General features: G+C 36.7%; 1 non-coding gene across 1 annotated transcript; it reads left to right on the top strand.

The window, feature by feature from the left end:
* Positions 1–7,290: 7,290 nt before the first annotated feature.
* On the top strand, positions 7,291–7,379 carry Mir3265 (microRNA mir-3265). Its single transcript, NR_107550.1, has one exon. It is a non-coding gene; the product is annotated as a microRNA mir-3265 (primary transcript).
* Positions 7,380–10,996: the final 3,617 nt, after the last annotated feature.

Genomic DNA, 10,996 nt, shown 5'->3' with positions numbered 1-10,996 from the left:
TGACCCCTACCCGTTTTAGCCTCTCGCGTTCCCGACATGCTTCATAATGTAAGCAGTGACTTTGACTACGAATAAAACGTGATAACACAATTTTCACAATCTACATACGGCACGATTATATTCGCACGACTTAAATGAAATATTAATACAGTTTGACACACTTGTCAAACTGAAGGCATGCATCAGAATCGGCTGTGGCGATAAATTAAATGGATCCCGAACTGTTTTCAACGATCTGTCATTCATCAAACCGTTGCGTAATCGATATGTTCTAATTTAGAGGTTCGTTTTTTATTAGCGGACAAGTCAAGGAATGTTCGTGGTCTCCTCAAAGATGGTGAACAGACGATCTTGAAAAGCGAGCTAGAGATATATAATTCGAATATAACTGGTGTAGATATAAGACAAAGGGAAAATCTTCCACTGAGCGGGTCATATTGCTCGGTAGACCGACGGTCCGAATGCTATTGTTCGGAACTTTTATATATTTATAAGTTCAGCTTGAAAATGTCGTCGTTTATCTAATAATCTGTATTTTTATATGTATATGACGGCGTTAACGATATTTCTGTTATATAGCACGTGCAATAGGAGTGACTCACACAAGCCAGGTGCGTCGGCCGTGTCGTTCCACTCGTAAACAACAGGTGCAACAGAAGTGACTTATAAATAAGCCAGCTGGGCCGGCCAGTATAAAAAGGCGGTACGTGCCTCGCAATGGACACCCACACTCCTGTCTTGGTGAAACTGGAAAGGCCTCCGGGCCACCAGTAATCCTTCAATCATAAAAAAAAGCAATGGACATTCGTTCGACTGCGTTTGCCCGGTGCACTTACTATATCCTTGTTACATTGTGTGATTAAGTGACTGTTGTACGTACTGGTTAAGATTGGATAAGTGAAAGTGAATTAAGTTATCATATTGTTGATTAAATCAGGAATCAAAAAGTGACTTCGTTTTACTTGGTGTTCAACAAAATAATGTCTACCCCTCGAGCCTATATATATGTAATTATTGTGTTGCTTTTGTTTTTTTGTAACTTAAATTTCTATATTTCTCTTCTCTGTTCAGTTTCTACTTATATGTGATTTTGATTGTGGAAACATATTTGGTTATTGTTTTAGCTATTTTTAAAATATTATATGTTTGTATTGTACTGTTTGTTTCCCAAATAAATCAATAAATAAAATAAATAAATTATTTATTCCAATGTAATACCAAAATAAAATTGTAATCTGTTAACTCTAACTAAACAAACTTTCAAATAATTATATCTTTGTCATCGATACGTTTGCAGCTTCGATAGCAAAGAACGCACATAGAAATTCCCCGTTTGAAAATAAATGTAATTTTCAAGGCAATTTACAAAACATTAACCGAAATTACTAGCGGGTACTTAAGATTATACTGATTGGTGTCATTATTACTGAGCAGTGTTTGAAAGAGGCCGTTTCAGTATCTTAGCCGGGCGAATTACAATTTCAAATTCCCTCGGATTTGTCATTCACATAGTCGCTCGGTTTATTATAAGCCTTTGCTATTCAGATACTTAGAATTTTACTTTCAAAATTGATTAACTTTGTGTTTTAGAGGCTACAATCAAATCGGCACGGTGTAAACCTAAGCTATTATTCTAGGGTGGTTTCCTGTTTGTATGTGTTCCGATGCGCATACTCGTAGCGTCGCTTTTGTGTACAGTTAGCTACGCGACCAGATTCTCTGGCTCGTAGCGTTGTGAATGAGGCCGGTTGTTGTTCAAACATTTTGATAAAAACTCACTTTGTTGTTATCGTTTAGTTGTGCATTTAATGTTGTTTTGTTTTATTGTTATTCGTGTTGTTTTGTTTTTAGTAGAACGAAATGGATATAAGTCTGAATATATTTTTTTTTTTATTGCTTATATGGGTGGACGTGCTCACAGCCCACCTGTTGTTAAGTGGTTACTGGAGCCCATAGACATCTACGACGTAAATGCGCCACCCACCTTGAGATATTGATATGATATTGATTGATATGAATTTCGTTACATACTCTTTTTTTATTGCCCGTGCAAGTATATGAACGTACGGCCCACCTGACGGTGAGTGGTTACCGTCGCCCATGGACTTAAGCAATGCCCAGGTCAGAGCCAAGCCGCTGCCTAACGTTAAGTACCCTCCATAAGCATCATGTGAAGAAGGACATGTCAAAGCGCTCGGGAAACACCGTGGAGGGGAGCTCATTCCAAAGCCGGATGGTATGTGTCAAAAAAGATCTCTGGTAACGCACTGTCGATGAACGCAGTGGCTCCAGGTAGTATGGATGAACTCTACTCCGGTGGCGGGCGATGCAAGCTTCTGTCCACGTGCTATTGATAATACACAGATACTGTAATGGAAATATTTTCGCTCGCCTTAAGACATGAGGTCGTAGTTTGAGTTGCATTTGAATCAATCCGGATGTTTCTTGAAATATTCATATGTAGAGCTGGGCGATGGTAATCACTTACCACGAGTCCACGTGTGCTAGCTCGTAGCAAAAATCGGGGAATGGGATGCGTATGCGAATGCTATCTGCATTTATTCGTGTTAGAAAGGATTATAAGCTCCTACGAGTACGCAGCACCACATCCTGCCTATTTCGTTCTAGTTTGAAGGATGAGATGTCCGTATACATTATGACTGCGATCTCATACCTCAAGATGAGTGGCGGTATTCAGTTGCTTAGCAACCACTAAACACCAGGTGGGCCGTTCAGACAACTACGCAATAAATTATAATATAAAAAATATATAGATGCGGTACCTAATAGCTTACGCCCGTTAACAATCTTTCTAAATGACATTATATAACTATATAAATGAATCCCTACTCAAAATATAAAAAAAATATCTAATTAAAACGAAACAAACAAAAAACTACAAATCTGAGCAATTAATGATTTTAAATAAAAATGACAAAATGTAGCTAAGTTAAGTAGGGTAGTAAATAGGGTAGCCAAGTTAGCATGCGAACATACAACTTGCATCTATCCCCAGCATCGAGATCAGGAAAAGAAATTAAACAAGGCAATAGGAAGATTATCCCCTCTTGACTTCGACCAGTCTGAAGTTGCTACGGCATGACGTCACCCAGCCACGCCCACTTCCTGGCTTTTCTATTATAATGTACACTCTAACGTTATCTATACCAATATATAAATCTACAGTGATTTTTACGGATGTTCCGTTATAACTACTGAACCATGCATCCGATTGACTTGAAACTTGGTATCCATGTAGAAAATACATGTACCTAATGGATAGGCTAATATTTATATGAGTGTTGGACTCCCTACACCAGCTTCGGGTGCGTTAATGATGAGAATCTTTGTGGGGGTGAAGAATAATAATGTTAATTTTAAATGCCCAGTGAAGCGCGCGAGTACAGCTAGTTTAGTTATAAGCGTGAAAATGTTATTATTGCAAAGGAGACAAGGCGTCTCGTTACTCACCGATTCCTTAACAAATTTTCACTAATTCAGGGGAGCCCAAACTTATTTTGTCTACTGCCCACTTCGAGAATACATTATTTTTAGTGCCCCCATTTTTCACCTACTTAAAAACCACTATAGCGAGAGCTTAGTCGGTGTCTAAGAGTCATCCTAGATGAAATTACAAATGGCCTCCCAAGCCTTTACAAAACGCCCCCTTTTTTTTCTGGGTCTCTGACCGCCCCCCTTTAGGCCTGCAGCGCTCACAAGGGGGCGTTAACGCTCACTTTGGGAAAGGCTGCACTAATTAAACAACACTTGCCGTGTCAGTATCAACTTGTTTTCGGTACAACGTGAAACTTCGACCGAGGTGTGTTTAGTATACACTTTGTCCTACAAAATCTTCCCTAACTTTAATGGCATAGTGATGAAACGCTGTATAATTGTAGAAGTTTTAGTTAACAAGAAAATTTGCGGTTTCATTTAAAATATCTTGACAAAGTAATCGTATTTTGATTTGATCTCAACCAACGACTGTTTTATTGCTTATTTATTTGTTGGCACACGTCAGGGATGGCTGAGCGGTAGGATCCGTCATCACTCGTATTTGGTTGAACTCAGTTTATAAAAAGTCAATAAAACCTTTTGAATAATAATGATTGAAACTCAACACACACAACTTTCACAATGACAGGATAAACCGACAGTTTCGTTGCACATACCGATAGACCGACTGGCTGACTGACTGACTGCCAGAGACTCACTGACTGAGACGGACGGAATGACTGTCTGACACGGAATGCCACGATTCTGTCCACGTACCGCCATTTTATACTGTGGCATTACGGAGTCTACCCTTCATTTTGTGATATTTATCAAAACAACATTTCATCATTTAAAATAATAATCAAAACCACCGTCTTAATATTACTAAAAGTCGTTATCCACCACAACTAAAAGTCGTTATCCATGACATATTTATTATTCATTGCTAGACTTCGTAGATAATAAATAGAAATCCTCCTTGAATTTCCAATAACAATTAAATACAGTCTCAAGTTAATTAGAAAAACAACGAATATTAATATCTTAAGGAATAACACAATAAAACTCAGCATAATCGGTAATATAAGATCAGTGTATTTTCCGGAGTCATTTTACGCTTCGCGTTCAAAAAGTGTTAACAAAACTGTCCAGAAAACTAACGAAGGTGTAATGATCTTCAAACACAAACCACCTCACATGTATTGAATTTGAAGTCGACGTGGCCTAAAGGATAAGACGTCCGGTGCATTCGTATCTAGCGATGCAACGGTGTTCGAATCCCGCCGGCAGGTACCAATTTTCCTAATGAAATACGTACTTAACAAATGTTCACGATTGACGTCCACGGTGAAGGAATAACATCGTGTAATAAAAATCTATAAATACTAAAGTCAAATTAAGTTACCTTTGGGCCTTAGGAATTCTGGAGTATTCCACATACAACAAGGAAACGTTATTGACATGACACTATCCGTAAAGATTACCTACATGAAAGATCATTTTATTTAGTAATTCAGTATATCAGATAACGTTCCGATGCTATGAAGCTACATTTGAACAATAAATTGGAGACAGACTTTTTAGATAGACAAATGAAATATAAGTACGTACATCGAACTTTCTCAATATTAATTGTCGATACAGTATTGAAGGCACGCAGCTTCAGAGCGAGTCGATGAAAGTATTTCCTGTGCGCGCGCTCTACGTGAATATACTTTTCCCATGCTTTTGTTGCATTCCAAAGGCACACGATTTTTAGAATTCAGTTTTCCTCGACAACAATTCCTTGGAATTATAGAGAGCGAAAGAGAGAGAGAGAGAGAGAGATGGAGAGAGAGGGAGAGAGAAAATACACAAGAAAACACAATTAACATTAACAGCCAACAGACAGATATAATTGTACAATAGGCGGTTTTATCGCTAAAAGCGATCTCTCAGACAACCGTTTTGCCTAAAGAAATTGTGAAAAAGATTCAGCAGATATGTTTCGGTGTACCATTTTTAACAATATTTAGAGTGGTCTATCAAGATAGGCCAAACCATTACGCACATTAATGAAGAAAATACATACATACGTACATATATAGAACAAATATGTGTCTACAATATGTATATAATGTACATTTTTATTTAATTAAATGAATTCTCTCAGACTTATTTTATATTAAGCAGTTATAGGAAGTTGCTATACCTTTGATTCTCTTAAAACAGTGGTGGAAAAAGATGATAGGATGCATTTCCCAATCGTATCACTATTCGGCCTTGAAGTAATCATGCGGTCTGGGTTGAAGGGTCCACCCGTCTGGGTTGGAAAATTAACTAAAATCACTCTAAAACATACACTTTGTCATTAGGTGGGCTACGGTAACCATTTAACAACATATGAGCCGAGATCTAGTTCATTCATTTATTTAAAAATCATTATATTCATTTTGTTTGATTATTCCCTTGTGTAGCTCTGACTCTCGTGTAGTAGTACTTGAAAAAACAAATTTGTATTAAGCATACATTACAAAAAACAAGCCCAAAATATAAATTATCCATATTGTTACGCTGGTAAGAGTAACGTGATCTGTCGTCGAATAGCAGAAACGAATATCAAAAGAACTAGTAATATCGAGAACGCTCTAGAAGTGTAACGCCATCTATTATCAAATAGCGGAAACACATATGGAAATGACTGGACTTGTCCAGGATGTTCTCGAAAATTATAGAGATGTCGTATCGTTGCAGACATGAAACGAAAGCAGTTAATAATCGGATCTACTCGAAGCGAAACAGCAAACGGATCACTTGAAGCGAAGTAGAAAAAGTAAAGTGTTCTATAAGTGTTCTAAGTGTTCAATAAAGTTTTAATTTGTACTTCGGTGGAAGTATTATTTGTCTCGAAACCAAATTAATATTGTTACGCGCTACGTAACAATATTAACATCATAAATGTGAGGATACTTTCTCAAATATATTTTTTTATATCTCGTGACAGCAGCCGCGTTGTTAGCTTATAATAATAACATAGAAATGAAATTTACGAAATAATCTAGCTCTTTATTAGAATGTGAAATGAATAAACAGAACAGAATTTATCAAATTGCTCAATGTCAGTCGAGAATACAGTACTCATGTCAGTCGGTGATCAATTGAAACGCGCAGTGGACGACTCGCTATTAATCTGTTTTACATTTGCGGTCGACCGTCGATGCCTATCGTAACCGATGCGATTGGTTCCGGATTCCATTAATCGGATCGTGAACTACGATCGAGTACTTTCGATCGAATTAAAAAAATCGATTTTTAAATAATATTTGGTTTGTTGTAAATTTTAATATAACTACGCTTTTTGTAGGTTGTAACAGGGCTGTACTAATAAGTGAACAATAGGTCGCTCTGTAGCGACTTTCAAGTTGTGAATTGTCTATTAATTAGAATAATTGTTTTGTTATAATAATAATTGTAATTAATTATAATAATGTATATTTATAAATGTATGTAAATAAGGAATTGTGTATTTATATGTTTTTATGTGTGTGTATGTGTATACATGTGTATATTTCAATTGATTGGTACACCGCATGTAATCGGTGTTCGAATCCCGCGGAAAGGTACCAATTTTTCTAATGAAATACGTACTTCATATTCACGAATAACTTCAACGATGAAGGAATAACATAGTGCTATAAAAATAAAACTGTTTGCCAAACGATTTGCTAGAGGTAGGGCGTTTTGTGTAAGTAGATGCCACCGCTCTGCCTATTTTCGCTTCAAGCAGTAATGCGTTTCGATTTGATTTGTTTTACTGTAGAGCTAAGACTGAGAGCTCGTGTCTTAAGGTGGGTGGCGGCAGTTACATTGTTGATGTCCATGGGCTCCGGTAACTATTTAACTCAAGATGAGCTATGAGGACGTCTAGCAATGTACGATATTGTTAGTAAATGTAAAAATTACTAAAAGTTTATATTCAAGTGAATTTTAACCTCGAATAACCTCTGAATCCATAATACAACAGTTTTGACACCGTAAATATAAAAGAGATGATTTTTTTTAAATAAAAATTTAATCTCCTCGTAATTTGTATTCCCAGCGGGTAGCTGTCGCAAATAGTTGTGCCAACTTCAAAACACATATAAGTTTCACATATTTGCTACGTGTAAAACTTACATAATCGGCTATATAGCTTATATCACAACTTGCGTCATAAAAGGAAAAAAGTATATTTTAAATTTTTTACACAAAAATTTAATCAACGTCACTATCGGTTTCTGTACATTGCTCAATATAATATTGATTTATTACTGGTGGTGGGACCTCGGACTCACAAGACCCTGCCGCCTATTTCTGACGTGAAGCAGTAATGCGTTTCGGCTTGAAGGGTGGGGCAGCCGCTGTAACTATACTTGAGATCTTAGAACTTATATGTCAAGGTGAGTGGCGCATTTACGTTGTAGATGTCTATGGGCTCCAGTAACCACTTAACATCAGGTGGACTGTGAGCTCGTCCACCCAAAAAAAAAACATGCTTCAAGAACCCTGTAGCATCAGCCCTAAGACTGGGGACAGACCACGGTAACGGTAGTCGTCGAACACGGCAAAGAGTTCGACATGCAACCTAATCCATACATCAGCCCATTGAGGTTCTCGCTGGATCTTCTCCGTGGGGTGCGATTCCAATCCAGTAGTAGGTGAATTCGCGAAGCAGCTGCTCTTAAGCTGTTCAGTCTCCTTCGGAGGCACTCGGGCAGCTGTGGGGAGATGTGTGGTGTCGTGGGACTCCGGATAGGAACGATGTTGCTTATTATAAAAAATATTAATTTTAAGTTCTATTCGAGGTATAAAGAAAATAAAACTGGAGGTTTCGCAACAACCCACGGTCATTCGGTAACGTGCGAACTTATTGTGGTACAACTTCATTCACGGTTGTTTGCATAAGAGTTAGTGTATTGCGCAAACGAACGATCTGAGATCGTAGTCAATGAATGATAAAAAAATATGTTATTTTTTGTACATTATTAGAAAGTTAAGTCGTACACTGTGTGCATTACTAATAAAAATCTTACGTTACGGACGTTTTTTATTATTTGGAAGTATATATCTGATTTTATACTCCTTTTACAACATTAGGTACTGCGTAGCATCGTGTTAGGATATTTCTTTCTTAATTGTCTACTCGATAGACACGGTAGTAGATACGATATCAATAGTTTTTTGTAATCACAATTTCAGTTTTAAAACAGTGTTAGTCGTACATATGAAACTTATTTTTAAACTTTATATATTTTGGTACGACGGGACATTAACGGCTACTAAGGCTAAGTGAAACATAGATGCAATAAACATACGTTTAAATAAAGACAATATCGTACAAATATACACATAATAATGGGTTAAGAAAAAAAACTTTACTTCATAAGCAGTCACACGAGCCTTTTAATGTAGATAAGCACTTAATAATAATGATGATAATAATATAATAAATATCATTAAACAATAGCGGAAGCCAAACATTTCTATGTAACAAATTGTGTAGACTTTGAACTATACGAAAAAAAAAAACGTCTTCAGTATCAACAATTCAAAGGCAAGAAAACGTAAAGTCATAAATAAAATTCCCAAGTTTCATAAGGGCCTGTCACAGATAATCTGGTATTAACGCCAGATCGCAGGCATTACTTGGAACCGTGCCAGTCTATTCATCGTATATTATAAATGGTACGTTTGTCTGTACGCTTTTGTAGTATTTTAAAATTTGATTTCGTCGGCAGTATAGTGTGTCTTCAAATTTGTTGTGCTACATTCTCCACGATATATTCGCCGTTTGCGAACTTCTAACATTTGTAACAAGTCCCTAACGTGTGCATATTTTTTTCAAATCAAAAAACTATTTTAAAACTACCTCCTTTTTTATTGAGACTATGTTTTTTTATATTTTTTTATTGCTTATATGGATGGACGAGCTCAAAGCCCACCTGGTGTTAAGTGGTTACTGGAGCCCATAGACTTTTATGACGTAAATACGCCACCCACCTTGAGATATCAGTTCTAAGGTCTCAAGTATAGTTACAACGGCTGCCCCACCCTTCAAATCGAAACGCATTACTGCTTCACGGCAGAAATAGGCAGAGTGGTTGTACCTACCCGCGCGGGCTCACAAGAGATCCTACCACCAGTAAGATATGTAGAAATTATACTTGTAAATAAATGCAAATCTCTAATTAAAAGTTTAAAGATTGCATCATATCAGACCGGATCACATAACAAAAGTGGGATACTATAAAATAAAGCGAACAAAGCCGAATGTTTTGTTGATGCTTCGTATAAACGCTTTGTATAAAATATTGCCCAAGTTTACTGTGAAGGTGTTCCACTACCTGCCAACTTTTAGCTATCATTTTACGTTGAATGATGAAAGTTTCGTACAGGCCTCGATGGCTCTGTTTGAGATTGATAAAATACTGATGATGTCAATAATCGTCTTTGTTACCGTACAATAACCGTGTAGTTGACGGAATACATTTTTTATAAATAAAATAAATAAATATTAATAAAGCCTGTATTTCCTTATCCTTAATTTCCATTTCAAATGTGGTATTTGTTTATAAATGTTTAGTTAATTATTAATGTTTTGATTATTGTTTAAATGTTAGTAAGAGTTAATTTTTGTTATTGGATGTGTGGACCCCTCCATGGACTCCCTCCAAGGCCTCCTCCAGTCCTGTCCACTGATCTCTGTCCTTGCCGATAGTTTGTCAGTCCTTCCCTATTATTTCGATTATGTTGTCAGCCCATCGTCTTTTCGGTCTCCCTTTTCATACATAATATGGTATACGAAAAATATGAAAATACTAAATTATAAAAAAAACCACTGAGCGCCGATCGACGCCATTATTACCAGTATAGTCTTTATAAAAACTTCATTTAATATACATACAAATATTCTGTGATATGAAAAATGAAATGAAGTTGATTAATTTGAGACCTAAATCAGTTTGGATGAAATTAAATGAAACGAGATGAGGCGGGATGAAATAAAGTGTCATTAAAACGGTGGTTGTTTACTAAGACTTTTCAGTGGATTTTTTTGAAGAACACGTCCAGCGGCTTAGTTTCATTTCTCACCTTTACGCACTCTCTTAAATGTTAAACAGTTAGTAAACCAAGAATATAAAAAATTTAAACCTGGAGAAACACTAAATTCATAAAGCAAAACAATTCACACGAATTAGTTCTCCGCCAAAAAGTAAGCTAAGAGTTTTACTATTTAATATAGATAGATGCCTAAGAGTAGTGAATTCACAGCACACCTAATTGTTAAGAGGTTTCGGAGCCCATACACAATGACACTAATGCTCGCTGTTGTAGGAATAGGCAGGATGGCACAGCCATGCGATGCATGCTGTATGCTATACCATCTCTTGTTTAACCCGTCTCCACCATTGGGTGAGTGTAGGTTTCCTCGAATGCACCCCATTCTCTTCGGTCTTTTGCCTTTCGCATCCAACCACTTTGA

This window comes from Bombyx mori, chromosome 11 (assembly GCF_030269925.1).
Source record: "Bombyx mori chromosome 11, ASM3026992v2".
Lineage (NCBI taxonomy): Eukaryota > Metazoa > Arthropoda > Insecta > Lepidoptera > Bombycidae > Bombyx > Bombyx mori.
This window is presented reverse-complemented; position numbering and strand designations above follow the sequence as displayed.